This window comes from Camelus bactrianus, chromosome X (genome assembly GCF_048773025.1).
Source record: "Camelus bactrianus isolate YW-2024 breed Bactrian camel chromosome X, ASM4877302v1, whole genome shotgun sequence".
Taxonomy (NCBI): domain Eukaryota; kingdom Metazoa; phylum Chordata; class Mammalia; order Artiodactyla; family Camelidae; genus Camelus; species Camelus bactrianus.
The window spans coordinates 94479158-94494789 of NC_133575.1; the positions used below are offsets into that span (position 1 = coordinate 94479158).

Below are 15632 nucleotides of genomic sequence, written 5' to 3' on the forward strand. Positions count from 1 at the left end.
CTCTAAATCAGGGGGTTAAGGTAGAGGTCAAAGAACCTCCAGTCACCTGAGCTGAGAGGCAAGCTGAAGGTCTCCCAGCCAGAGCCTGTCTCCAGGACATCTACTTTAACTTCTGAGCTTCCACCTGTTACCTTGCCTCTGATAATAAATAATCATGGATATCATGATGCAAGTTGATGGTCATAGTATTGAGGACCCTGAAGCTCTATAAGGTCTTTAATCTTCCAATCTTTTCAATATATTGTTCTTCCCAAAGTAAGAGCAACAAACCTTCAAGACAAGGTGAATCTAAAATTAATTTCCGCTTTGTTAAAATGTTCTGAGAACTCCATCAGGGTCCCAGGAATTGAATATGGTCCCAGCTGTGTTACTTAGGAACTGTGTGATCTTGTACATATCACATAACTTTCTGGAGCTGCAATTTCCACTTATTAAGAAAGTATGCTAAAACTGGCTCCACCTAACATTTGGGGTTGTATTAGGAGAATCTAATGATGTTAAATGTAAGAGCATTTAAAAATTTGTTCAGCGATACACAAATGTGAGGAATTTTTATTTGAGAGCATCTCTGCTTTAGTACTTGAGCCACAAGCTCCTTAAGAGTTTCATCTGAAAATTATTGCAGTAGTTGGAAGTATTTTAATAGTTCATAATAAAACTGGAAATGTCAGTCTCATTTTATTATGTAGGAGATGGGATTGCCAATCATCAGGTGAGTTTAGGACTTCTTCTTTTATTCTTAATAAACAAACTATGTACTGACTCTGTAATACCTGTTAATAAAGAGTTGAAGGCATTTAGAGCTGTGCTATGTCCTCTCTTGATAGAAGGTGTTTTGTCTAATACGTGGAAGTTAAGGCTGTTGTACTGTGTCAGACGTGGAAGGGCATTATCTACTCAGTGCAGTAGGACAGAAATAAAGGCCAGAGACCTAGTTTATGATGTCGCAGTTAATGATCAACACAGCTAAGGTTTTGTAGCATGGAAAGTATAGCAGTATATTCAGAATGAAAATAGAAGCAAAACATCCAATTATATCTGAACCAAAATTGTCCAGAGATCTTATTCTTCTGGAATGTAAATACAGACATGATTATGATCCCTTCTTTTTTCCACCCTATTTTTAACAAAATTTGTGTACACTAAATTGTCATGTATTCTTTATGGTATACAGTTATGTCAGTTTTGAGATAGGCATAGAGTCGTGTAACCATTGCCAAGATCAGATACAGTATAGTTCCTACACCCCAAGAAAACTCCTTTATGGTGCCTTTTCGTAGTCAAACCCTCCCTCCCATTCTTAACCCTTGTCAATCCATTCTCTGTTCCTATAGTTTTGCCTTTTCCAAACTGTCATATAAGTCAAATCGTACCTAGAGTACACTGCCTTTTCAATTTGGCTGCTTTCAGTTAGCATATAATGCATTTGAAATTCATCCATAATGTTACATTTATCAGTAACTCATTCCTTTGTATTGCTGAGTGGTATCTCATTGTATGAATTTACCACAGTTTGTTTATAAATTCATCTCTTCATGGGCATTTGGGTTGTTTCCAGTTTTGGGTGATTATGAGGAAAGCTAACATAAACAGTCTCATACTGGTTTTGGTGTAACAATAACATTTCATTTTTCTTGCCGTAAATACGTAGAAGCTGAAATGCTGGGTCAAATGGGAATATATATTTAGCATTACCAAAAACTACCTGATTGTTTTCTAAAGCAGCTATATCGTTTTCTATTCCCATCTGCAATATGCATGAGAGCTCTGGCTGCTCTGTGTCCTCTGTAGCATTTGGCATTGTCATTCTAATAGATGTATAGTCGTATCTCATCAAGATCTTTATTTGTATTATTTCGCCTAATGATTAGTTAGACTGCGTATCTATTTGTGTGCTTATTTGCTATCTATGTAACTTCTTTGGTGAGAAGTTTCTTCATGTATTTAACTTTTTTGAATTTAGGGTTTTTTGTTTTTTTATTTTTGATCTTTGAAAGTTCTTTATATATTCTATATATAATCCTTTGTTGGATATATGATTTGCAATTATTTTCTCTCAGAATAAAGCTTGTCTTTTCATCCTTTTAACAGAATTTTTTGTAGAGGAAAAGCTTTTGATTTTGATCAAGTCCAAATTATGAATTTTTTCCTGTAAGTTAGTTGTGGTTTTGGTGTTATATCTAAGAACTTTTCCAGACCCAGACATGAAGTGATTTTTGCTTCTATGTTTTCTTCTATAGGCTTTATATTTTCTCACTTTACATTTAAGTCTGTGATCCATTTTGAGTTAATTTTTTGAAAAAGATGTAAGCAATAGATTGAGGCTTATTTTTGGATATGAATGTTCAATTATTCTAGAACCCTGTGTTGAAAAGCTCTATTGTTAGTTGCATGCACATCTAGGACTATTTCTTCTTGATGAAGTGACCCTATTAGCATCATGTAATGTCCCTCTTTATCCCTGATAATTTTCCTCATATGTAATTTTGCTATGACTCATATCAATATAGTTAGCCAGCTTTCTTTTGATTAGTGTTTGCCTGGTATTTGTTTTTCAGGCTTTTAAAAAAATTGAAGTACAGTTGATTTACAATGTTGTGTTTTATTTTTAATATATCTATATTGTTATTTAAAATGAGTTTCTTATAGAAACCATGTAGTTTGATCTTAAAGAGAATGTATAGTTTTTTAAAATTCAACATCACATTCTGTATTTCATTTGTAATCTTACACTATTTACATTTAACTTAGTTATTTTTCTTGGATTAGGTCTGTAATTGTATTCTTTGTTTTCTGATTGTCCTTTTTTGTTTTTCTGTTTTTCATTTCCTCTATTCTTTTTGATTGTTTCAAGAGCTTTTAGTATTCCATTTTAACTTATCTATTTTTTACCTATATACATTTATAATTTTTAGTGGTTGCTCAAATTACTACCATATGCATATCTATCTTTTCACAGTCTATTTAGAGTTAATATTGTATCACTTCAAGTGAAAATGTAGAAGCGTTACAAATATACAGGCTACTTTATCTTTCTGTCTTTATGTTACAGTTGCCATATGCATTTTCATTTACATGTACTGAAACCCTCCCTCAGACAATGCTTTAATTATTTTCAAGAATCATACATACTTTAAAGAATTTAAATGAGAAGAAATACTCTATTTTATTTTGTCTAAATAATTGCCATTTCCGTCAGTCTTCCTTTATTCCTGAAGCAAGTTTCTCTCTGGTATCATTTTCCTTTAGCCTGAAGAACTTTTAGCATTTCTATAAACTCAGATCTGATGGTGATGGCAAATTCTCTTAGTTTTATTTCACCTGAAAATGTCTTCAACTTCTCTGGACATAGAATTCCAGGTTGACAATTCTCTTTTAGATCTTCAAAAATGTTGTTCTACTTTGTTATGGCCTATGTGGTTTCTCATGAATAATCTACCTATTATGCAAATTCATATGTAATGTGCCATTTTCTCTGGATGCTTTCAAGATTTTTTTCTTTATTTTGGTTTTTAGCTTATTAAAATCATGTATCTGGACTTGGTTTTCTTTTAGTTTATTCTTTTTGTAGTATACTGTACTACTTGAACCTATACATTTATGTCTTACATCAAATTTGAGAAGTTTCAACTTTTATTTTATTCAGATATATTTTATCTATCAATCTTTTTTCTCCTCTCATTCAGGGACTCCATTGACAGAAATATCAGTCCTTTTGATGTTGTCTTACAGGTCTCTGAAGCTCTGTTCATTTTGTTAAAATTTGTTTCTCTCTGTTACTCTGATTATATAATTTCACTAATCTGTGCTACCTTCAAGTTCACTTACAGTTTCCTCTGTCATCTCCATTCTGCTATTGAGCCCACCCTAATCAAGTTATTATTTTGGATAACATATTGTTCAGTTTTGAAATTTCCACTTAGATATTTATTGTAATATATGTTTCTTTGCTTGGAACTTCTGTTGTTTCTTTATTTCATAAGTGTTCACCTTTAACTCTTGGTAAATGGAGATTTAAGGAACAATGAATTACCACTGCACTTCTATTATGTTGTATAACATTCCAAAAACCTGACAGTACCAACTGCTGGAGAGAATGCTGGGCAACAAGGACTCTCATTATTGCTCGTGGGAGTACAAAATGGTACACTCACTTTGGAAGACAGGTTGGCAGTTTCTTACAAATCTAAACATAGCCATACCATATAATCCAGCAGTCATGCTCCTTGGTATTTACCCAAAGAAATTTGAAACCTATGTCTACACATGAATGTTTATAGCCACCTTATTCATAATGTGGAAGCTACCAAGATGTCCTGAATAGGTGAGTGGATAAACAAATTGTGATCCATCCATACAATACAGTATTATTTAGTGATTTAAACTGTTGTCCATCTATACAATGCAATGTTATTCAGTGATTTACAAAATGAGCTATCAAGCCACAAAAAGGCATGGAGGAACCTTAAATACATATTGCTATGTGAAAGAATCTAATCTGAAAAGACTACATACTGTTTGATTTCAATTATATGATTTCCTGGAAAAGGCAAAACTATAGAAACAGTAAAAAAGATAATGGTTACCAGAGGATTGTGGGAAAGGTTGACTAGGCAAAACATGCAGTTTTGAGGGGGCAGTAAAACTATTCTGTATGATGCTGTAATCGTGGCTACATGACAGTATGCATTTATTAAAACCCAGAAAACTTTTCAGTAAAGAGTGAACCTTAATGTATGCAAATAAAAAATCATTTAGGAGGTTGGTGAATTCCAGGATGGATTGCAGAATGTGACAAAAGTATGTAAATGTTTCACAAGTGTATGAAACAAATGAACAGAGTGAGGAGATAAACTGCTGACATAGTAATTTTGGGAATAGATGTAACCTGTAAGACCAAAGACATAAGAAACTATATATAAACACTTCATTCTAGTTGATAAAACTTTCCCATTGGGTATGGTTTGACAATTCTGAAACCACTATACATGTGTACTGAAATGAAACAATTAATTAAATGGATGGTGGATATGGTGGGATCTAGTTTTCTTGCTGTTGTCATGGAAGGTTACAGATAAGTAAGGGGAGGAGGATAAAATGATCCACGGGTTAGAATTGGATACATTAGTATGAGCACATATTTAGTGTAATACAGATACAAGGAATACATGTAGAAATATTTATTGACATACATATATACACACACACACACATACGAGTTAGTATACACACATGTATTCTTTTGCTCTGCCAGTTGGGGAAGCATAGAAGCAGCAACACTCTAGTACCATCAGCACCCCTGGCACCCAGATCTTGGTTTCTAATACCATTCTTCAATAAAAGGAACCAGAGATCCTTTGAGAAATGACCGATTATAGGACTCAGGCTTGAAATACACAAAATGATCTTGGAGCATTTAACAATGCCAGGAAGTAAGAAAGTGCTCCACCCTAAGAAATAAAAGAACCAAAAAACAATGGTACAGTATGTCGAAGGATATCAGCAGCTAACTGAAAGTGCATTCAATTGCCAAAGCTGCAAAAATTTGAACAACAAAATAAATAGCATTAAATTATAGATTAAAGTATAAAACAAATGTTCTTGAGTCAAACTGACATAAATAAATGGTTAAACAAGTAAATAAGTGGTGTAGAAGAGGCAGATCTCCCAATGCAGAAAAATCCTAAGTACTTTATGTGGATAACCTGCCCTTAAGGAGGTAGAAAATAACTATCTACTTATTAAGTTTGGGTTACACATAGTGACTTTTCTCCAAAGAGTATAATGTGGAAAGGGAGAGAAAGTATTAATAAGTTTACAGTGGAGAAAAGTGACAAATCTTACTTTAAACCAGATGATCAAGGTTAACATCAAGAATAAGTCATATTAATATGGTGATGTGTGAATGGCACCTTAGTTCTGTAGTCTTTCTCCCCGAAGCATATTACTTTTGACTAATAATGAGAAAAACATCAGATAAATCCCAGTGGAGGGACATTTTACAAAATGTCTGACTAGTAATTCCTCAAATCTGTCAAGGTCATCAGAAATGAGGAATGCCAAAAAATCTCAAAGCCATGAAGAGCCTAAGGAGACATGACATCTATATGTAGTACGGTATCCTGCAGAGGATCCTGGAAAAGAAAAAGCCATTGGTGAAAAACTGAGGAAATCTTAAGTATGAATTTAGTTAATGAACCAATATTGATTTATTATTATTATGATGACCATTGCATCATACTAATGTAAGATGTTAACAATAGAGTGGGTGTCAGTTAAATGGGTATTTTCTATATTATCTTCACAATAACTCTGTAATCTAAAACAGCTCTAACATAAAAAGTCTATTTAAAAACTTGAAAATAAGTGGATTTTTCCACAGTTTTTGACTTTTAGGGGCCTCCCTTCCAGGTCCTCTGGCTGTAAATAAGGAGTTTCTCCTGGAGTTTTTGTGTTCATTGCTCACTACTTACTTCTGCATTTATACCTCCTCTCAGGTCAAGCTCAGATTATAAAAGAGGGAAAAAATCTGTGACACTTACTGTTATTTAAGTTATAATGGTTGTTGACTTTTCATAACCCTTAGGTTATTTTGTTCAAAGACTGTAGTTGTAATCAGTGGGAGAGATAAGGTGTAGTTGACTTACTCCATCTTGGTCAGGATTGGAAATCCCAACCCAGATTTTATTTGATTGAAAGGGGAATCTGAGTATCTTTGGGTGACTTTTTCCATTTTGAGAAAACCATATTGTTGTCAATTACTTTTCATTTTCTAGTTACTCGTGCCCCACTGAATGATTCCTATAGCTGCATTCAGCGCATCACTCTGTGACTCCCTCAGTTTATGTGCTAGTGCATGGGTTTATCTGTTATTGGTTGGAGTTGTACATTCAAAGATACATAAGTAGATTGTATATATGTATATATAACTGCATATGTATATGTTGCTTCTTTCTTTTCCTTGTCTTTTTCTTTGTTTTTTGTTCTTTCTTTCTTTCTGTCTCTCCTTCTTTCTCCCTCCCTCCTTCCTTTTCTTTCTCTTCCTTCCTTCCTCCCTCTCTCCCTCCTCATTTCTCTTCCTTCTTCCCTCCTTCCCACTCTCCTTGTTTGTTCCTCCTTCCTTTCCTTCTTTCCTTCCCTTCCCCTTCTCTCCTTCCTTCCTTGCTTCCTTGCTTCCTTCTTCTGTCTAGCTATATCTACAGAGAGATAACCATGTCGTTACTAAAAATACACCAGCAGGATCATATTCTGCATTTTTGGTAACTTACTTTTTCAACTAACAATATACATGTTGAGTGTTTTCCCATGTCCATACATATATATTAATTTCCTTTTGAAATTATTGCACATATAATGAGGTTAGAGTTAGCCCATGGCTTATGGGGAATATTTAAACATAGCTACATACATCATTGTGGCTGCAGTGTAGAAGAGAACAAGACTAGAGGCAAGAAGGCCAATAAGGAAGGTAAAGCTGAGTTTCTCCAGGTAGCCAAAATGAGAAGCTGGAATAAAGCAGGAAAATGTTGGGACACATTTGAGAAATGTTTGAGAAGTTAACAAAAAGTGAAGAGGCTTGAATAGGATTCAAGGTAGAGCTTGCTTTTATGCTATAGAAATGACTTCACTGAACTCCTTCAGCTTTGGACTGTTTTTGGTCTATCAGGACATGGGTTCAATATAGAGTTTATTTCAGTGTTCCAGATATTCATGGCACAGGTATATTAAGGTACGATTTCTCATCTCCCTAGCTTCATTCTGTTGATCTAGGGCTAGCTTTATGAGTATGGGGAATTGAAAATTGCTTAAAGAAATTGAGAAAGAATTTATTAAAAAATTATACTATGTGACTAGCCTTGTGCTAAACACTTTGTTTACTTGATCACAGTGTATTAGTTTACTCAGGCTGCCATAACAAAAATATCATAGACTGGATGGTTTAAGCAACAGAAATTTATTTTTTCACAGTTCTAGAGGCTAGACATCCCAGGTCAAGGTTTCTGGTGAGAACTCTCTTCCTGGCTTGTGAACAGGTGCCTTCTCACTATGTCCTCGCATGGCCTTTCCTCTGTTTGTACCCACCTACAGACCTCTCTCTCTCTTTCTCCTCTTAAAAGGACACTAATCCTATTGTATTATGGCCCCCGCTGTATTACCTCATTTAACTTTAATTACCTCCTAAAGACTCTGTCTCCAAATACAGTCACAATAGGAATTAGGGCTTCAACTTACGAATTTTTATGGGACACAATTCAGTTCATAGTAATCATACTTAATGCTCATGACAGCCTTACAAGATATTATTATCCCTATTTTACAGATGATGAAATGAAATCTGAAAGATGTTAAGTAAACAGCCTAGAGTTACTGGGCTAATAAGTGATAAAACGACCATTTGAGCCCCCATCTCTCAGAATCATCTCACCAGGCCAGGGTTGGCAAACTACAGTCCATGGGCCAAATCTGATCTATCACCTATTTTGCTGAGATACAGCCACATTCATTTTGTTATATATCCCCTAACTGCCTATGCTGATTTCATGGCAAGTTGAAAAGTTGTGATGGAGACTGTGTGGCCCACTAAGCCTGACATTAACTATCTGGCCCTTTGCAGAAAAGGTTTATTCCCCCCCATACTATATCACACTGCTATCAAACACAGCATAATTATTTAGAATGTACCCAAGTCTTTATCACGTAATTACTTTTATTTTTTTAACCTATCAGGGTGTGCCCACCATTCCTTTCTAACTGTCCTAAATTTTTTTCAGAGATGATGGCTGGCTAAGGCTATGGTGTTCATGGAGATTAATTGGTTAATGGAAGATCCTAAGCCTCTGGCTTTCATGCTGTGCTAGGAAACACGGATGAATGGGCAAGAGAAATGACTCTTGGTGACAAGGATCCTGGTGCTGATAAGTTGGAATATGGGGAAGGTAAGTTTTGGAGTCCTCAATTAATTTCATGGTAGAAAACTGTATTTCACTAACACAAGTACCTGGTGTCTTTGGTGTCTGGCTCTTTTGGTAGAGAGATTGCTCTCTTTGAAACCAAATGTTTGGCAATTTTCACTTTAAAGTGGCAGAAATAAAATTGAAAGTTGAACACAGACTCAGCAAATGTAACCCTCAGGGAGAAATGTCAGGACTAATTTTTATATAGATACTGACTTCTAAAAGATTTACTGTTCCAAAATCAAACTTAAGTCCAAGACAGTAGAGCCTTAGGGTAACATTGCTTACTGTTACATAGACCCAGATGTATTTTGGGTCAAATCATGTCACAGGAATTGTAACATCTCCATCCATTAGAAGCCAGTTAAAACATGGTTAGTGTAAATGTTAGATCTATTCTATCATTTTTATAAAAGATACTTATCAAACTGATTATATGATAGCTCTCATTAGTATGGTTGACCCTACACAGAAGAGACTTGCAACTGAGAATAAACATGTTAGTGAAATAGTAAGTTAATTTAAAAAATACGTATATACATATGAATTATTAAATAATTTTGAATTGCAGTAAATTATTATGTGATTTGATTTTTTTTTCATTAGAACGGAAGGCCATTTAATGTAGAGTTATCAGATGTCAGAACTAGAAGAGCCATTAGAGATTGTTTAACCCAAACTTCTCGTTTAATAGATAAGATAACTGAGGTCCAGAAAGGAAAAAGATATCAAAGTCTCACAGTGAAGTTCATGGCAGAGCTTAGACAAGAAATTTTCAGCCCATACAAAGCAGATGATTTAGGCTATGCATAATTGTGTAAATGAGTGTGAGAGACAGTGATACAAGCAAAGAAATGACTTCCATTAACATTTCCCAAAGAATTTGTGCAACACAGTTGACCACATGTGAAAGAAGGAGAAAGAATATTTTAGTGTGTGACTGGCAGGAAAATCAGGTTTCTCCTGAGGTTGCTCCTATTTGGGGATCTTTCTTCCTACCACCTCTCTGTCTAGTGAAGATTCTACCTAAGTCCGAAAGTGTCTTCAAAATGGAAGAGGCTTCAGTGGACATGTACTGAGCCTTATCAGATAATGAAATCCCGTGATTTGCCATATATGTAGTTAAAAAAGACCATTTGACTTAGAGTCAGAAAACCTGGATTTAAGTATTGCCTGTGACACCAGGCACAGTTCACTTCATTTTCCTAGGTTATTCTCTATACATGTAAAATGAGAGTATTGAACTAGAAGATCATCTCTAAGATTCCTTCTAACTCTGAAGACTCTTGGAGCCTAACATTCTTTTTTTAATTGAGGTATAGTCAGTTTACAATGTTGTGTCAATTTCTGGTGTACAGCACAATTCTTCAGTCATACATGAAAATACATACTCACTTTCGTATTCTTTTTCACTGTGAGCTACTACAAGATATTGAATATATTTCCCTGTGCTGTACAGTATAAACTTGTTTATCTATTCTAACATTCTAAGTTATTAATGTGTCCACCTGTGATGGCAAGGAACTCATTATCTGTGCGATTACCTGACTTCAATTTTGAACAGCTCTATTCATTAGAAAATAGTGTCGTTGTATAGGGCCAAAATTTTCAGTCTTATAACTCCATGCATTAGTCATAAAGAGAAACTGGAACAAATATGATTTCCTATTGTATGTAACTCCAGCCCAACAGATATATGAAGCAACTTATAATCCTTTTGTTTTCTAGGCTCAATGTTTCCAGTTCCTTCAACTGTTCTTCACATGATATGGTTTTTGCCCCACTCACCATCTTGTTCAGGCTCCTTTGAATATGTGGTTTCCTACTATGAAGTCAAGAAACGCTCTATCCCAGAATACTCCAGTGGTTTGTCTGTCTATCCCAGAGTAGGGCAGGCCTATCATCTTCTTTGTTTTACTAATCGTATTTAGTGGATTTCATCCCAGGATCACATCTATTTTTAAACAGCTCTATTACACAGCTGACTCATAGTACATGTGTAGTCAGTCCATCCAAACCTTATTTTATTGATGTATATTGGTTCAGAATCAGGACTTCTCCCATCTTTACTTGAACATTATATTATTTAGACCCGAGAGCAAGATTCTGTGGTAATCCTAGGAGTAATTTTTATCTTGTTAATATTTTTGGTCCTTGTCTTTGTCATCCAATGTGTTCACTCTCATTTGAGTTCCCTATTACTGACAAAATTGATTAGCCAAACTTCCAAATTTTCTTCGAAGTAATTAATAAAATTTTTGAATGAGAGTGGCCATAGAATGCCACTGAAGTACTAAACTGACTTTGTTTCACTTGATCAAATTCTTATAAGATCTTTCAAGTACAGATAAATCTAACTCTACCAGCACCCCATACATATTTTCTTTTTTCTCATTAAGGACATTGAGACACACTTTTCAGATGTCCTGGTGAAGGTTAGATGCAGTATGCTTAAAATATTTTTCCTAATTTAGCAGTCACATAAACCCTACCAAGAAGGGAAATGAAATTACTTTGAAATAACTTGCTCTTTGTGAATCAATGTGGAATCCTAGAAAAGAGTTTATGAAATCATCATTAAATAATTAAGGTGAACTTATGTCTCAGTCATCTTTTTCCTTTGGGAAAAATTAGGAAATACTGATTTATCTCTGATCTTCCTATATCCTTCCCAGGATTCTTCAAATATCACCACTCTCATATACAAACAGGGCAGCCTCCTGTACCGTGGAAAAAGAGTAGCCATAGAATCAGATTTGTGTTTGGAATTTGGCTCCATAATTTACGTATGTGATAGATTACTCAAGATCTCAGCCTCGGTATTTTCCCTTGTAGAATGTGAATAATGCTATCTACTTGGCAAGAAGAGTTGTGATACTTAGAAATGCTACCTGTAGCATACCTAGTTCATAGTGTGTACTAAGAAATTCTTTTGTTCTTATTATTAGCATATTATTATTATTTCTCTGAGTATAATTTGTTTGGGCCTGCTAGTTTAACTTCATTTAAGGTTTTAAGTGTTCTCTTAAAAAATCTTCCTCTCTTGCTTGGGATTCCAATTTTTTCTTCTTACTGACCATTCCAAACTTTCTAATCCAAAGAATATTCTCATACAGACTCTGGCTTTGTATTCTTACCCCATCATTTCTTCATATAAGGCCTGTGTACTGTCTGAGGTGTGGTCTCAGATCCTGAGGTTCTGAATCATAGCTTCTCCTTAATGTGATGTTGTGTGCTCAGAACACTATCTTTCTTCTCTCACTTAGCGCTTCACCTGCCTTATTTTGATAGTAAAACATATTTTTTCCCCAAGATTCCTCTTCTTTACTCTCTCAGATTCTCCCTTATAGGTCCTTCTTTGGGCCTTTCCAGGTTTTCATACAATCCAAAATGAAGTCTTTGATCCCTGCTTTCTCACTATTCCTTGAACTCTACAGTTTTATAGTAGAAACCTGTAGAATGTTACAAAGGAAGATTTTTCTGAATTATAAATGACTATATCTGGGTTCTATTTTCCATGTCACCAAGTGACTAATGTGTTGAGTATATATATATCTGATAGATTATATGTTCTTCATTAAAAAGCTGTTCTGTCTAAATATCTATTTTCAGTATGCACAGGATGGGGCTGATATGACTGTGTTCAGCTGATATGATTGTGCTCAGTAGCAATATCATGGGGTAGATTTATACTGAGTTACCTCAAAGTTTCCATGATTCTCTGTATTCTAGAATTTGATCTCTGTAATCTGGACTATAGTCTCCTTAGGACATCCCTAGAATCATAGTGAGGAATGTTTTCAGGAATGACCATGAAAGCCCAGGCTAGCTTGCATGTTGAGAGCATTTGGAGAAGAGCCTAGCTCAGCTGTCTTCAGGATGAAATGCAATCAGTTTAGCATGATACACAGGACCCTACATGATTTGGCCTTAGCCATGATCTTACTACAGCCATAGCCAATGTGTCTTATTTTCTTTATGTCTGTACCTTTGCACATATTCTTTTGTCTGTAATTCTCTTCTGGAATTCAAGAATTAGTTCAATATTTGAATTCCAGAAGAATTTCTTGACCCGCTTTGGTAAGTCTTCATGGAATATCTACAGTTCTAGTCTGAGTTTACATAACATCTTTGTGATCCCATAGTACCTGCTTTTCCCTCTATCCTGGCAGTTACTAAGGTGTGTTGTCTATGTACCTCCCTATCTTCTCAGTAGGCCATATGCTCCTTAAGGGCAGGGGATGTGCCTTATTCATTTCTGTATTCCCAGTATTTAGCCATGAGTGAGCAGTTGACAATTTGATTAGGAGTGTTTGTCTAACCAGTGTGGAAACTAACAAGGTACGACCAGAATTTCTAGGGCCTGAGGCTGGAAATGAGTACATTCAAAGGACATTTATAAATCAGTGTATCTAAATGGATCTTGCATTGGGGACTGGGAGAAAGATTTTTTTGTCATCCATTAAATAGTGCCAGTGGTTTTGTATTTAGAGTCCACATGTATTGTGACATGTCTGCTTGCAGAACTATTTTTGGAAGTACTGTACCATGTTTCAGTCTGTGTTGTATCAGTTGGTCTTATACACAAATACACACAGACGTTCACCTATACACTACTCCTGTCTAAGAGAGCTCCAGATCCCAGAAAGTAAGGGCAGCTTATTTAATTTTGAATTGTTGCTGAGTTTTGACCCAATATGTTTAACTACCCTGTACAAATAGCATTGAGACTAGTCATACCTTTCCTCTTATTGGAATATTTATATAGCATAGAGGAATGATACCCCTGAGGCAAGCAGCTTGGGAGAATGTCAGATTAACTGAGGGCCGCAATTCATTAAAAATGCATATTTATATCAAACAGGTGCATGTGTGTATATGAGTGTATGATAATACACATAAACATGTTCTGTTTTTTATATGTTTATAGATCCATATTTATTGTGTATTCAAGCAATGGAAAAATGCTATATATTCCCTTCATTTAATATATATCACCAGTACACAGTGCATGCTTGAAAGCTTTTAGGGGAATTATATGTATGACATAGTGCACTTGTAGAAATCTGCCATTTTGTAAATGGTCACGAGCATTGAAATTGAACTCTATCAAATCAGAGGGTGGAATTGCAAGGAAATTTCAATTTGTATTTATTTGTATTTTTGTTATTTGAGTATTTCACTAAGTGCTTATTTTACTTTTGCAATCAGAAAAAAAAATGCAATTTAAAAAAGACAGTTGTCAAGTTGCTTCTGTCCTGTGTAAAAATAATAAAACAGCGAGCCTGTTAGTGTGCTATCATGTAGATTAAGACAACTTTGCTAGATTCCTTTGAGAGGTAATGAAATTCGTTTCCATTCGACTCTGTATCTTCTGGTAAATGACACCATGCACACATATTTGAATTTGTGAAAATGGAGATTATAAAGTCTATAAGAGTTTAAGAATTAAATATATGACTAAATCTGAATAAGAGTTGAGTCCCTGGTGATTGCACCAATACAAATTTCCTTGGAAATCCACTGAGGCAGCTATACATAACAAGAGCAAACTGGAAAATCAGAACCATTGCCATCTATCTGCCTTACTGTGTGAAGCCTCGATCTTCACAGTGTTTTGGCCATTTTTTCATAGTTGTCATCTTACTTGCTTTCCTTTTACTGGTGTACTCATGGCCACATTAACACTTTACTTGTGCCCCCCCCCCCCATCAGCCTTCTATTGCCTTTGTCAAAAGGCAGCATTCTTTTTAACTTTCAGAATTAAAAATAAAATACACTAATTTGATATAGTGATCTGTGTCATCCATTTAAACTGTGGCCTTTGGAATATAAATAACAGCAGCTGGGCTCTAACTCATGAAGCAGTCTAGTGATTGAGTATAAGAATCTTTGGCCTGGTGGGAAGAGCGGGCAGTGTTGCGGTGAGACTGAATGCCGGAGAGTATGGAATAGATTGGGATGGGGAGAGTTGTAGCGCATCTCTCAAATCACACTCTTCTTGAAATTACTCGTATCACTTAAACCGAAGCAGATTTCTCAATAATATCATCTATGATTTGTTTATTCATGAAAAATGACATTTCCTGTTCATACAAGAGGGAAAATGCTAATTTGGCTTATCAAAGTAATCCAAGGACTCTTTGTGTTTAAAGTGTCCCAGGGAAGAAGTACATTTTGATGAGTCAGTGTAAATGAATCAGAAACATATGAGCACGAACTTCCTTTCATTTTGAGACACAGGAAGGATTCTAAACGTTCCAAATAGAATATTGAAAATTTAATGATAGCGTATCAAGATTAATTCAGGGCATTTGGTCTGAAGCTCAAAAAGTTTGAACTGAAAACAAGGTCAGCTCTCTGTAGTCAGAGATGCGTTTGTTGTATTAGCTGGTGAACAGATGAAATCCATTACAGTTTGATTTTCCAGGGTTTTTATTTTCTTCCATCATTAATTTGGTACTGTTTTCTGCCTCATAATTTATTCAGTTCACCTGCTCAGTGGCCATTTGGTAAGGGAAACAAAAGCCTACATAATGATAAATAAATGTCTCGTTATTTTATATTAACCCAGTATTTACCTCTAGCTTGGCAAAGACTTGAAATAACTAGGATATTTATTGGATTATCTGTAGTTTTTTATTTTCTGTACCAGAGCTCCCCATCATTACTGCAAAT

General features: G+C 35.2%; 1 long non-coding RNA gene across 12 annotated transcripts in view; it reads left to right on the forward strand.

Moving 5' to 3' along the window:
* Positions 1-15632, forward strand: part of LOC123619413 (uncharacterized) — an 874904-nt gene that overhangs the window by 452307 nt on the left and 406965 nt on the right. For all 12 annotated transcript variants that reach the window (XR_012504656.1, XR_012504652.1, XR_012504653.1 and 9 more), the window contains one exon: positions 8772-8936. This is a non-coding gene — a long non-coding RNA (uncharacterized LOC123619413). The remainder of the gene's footprint in view (positions 1-8771; positions 8937-15632) is intronic.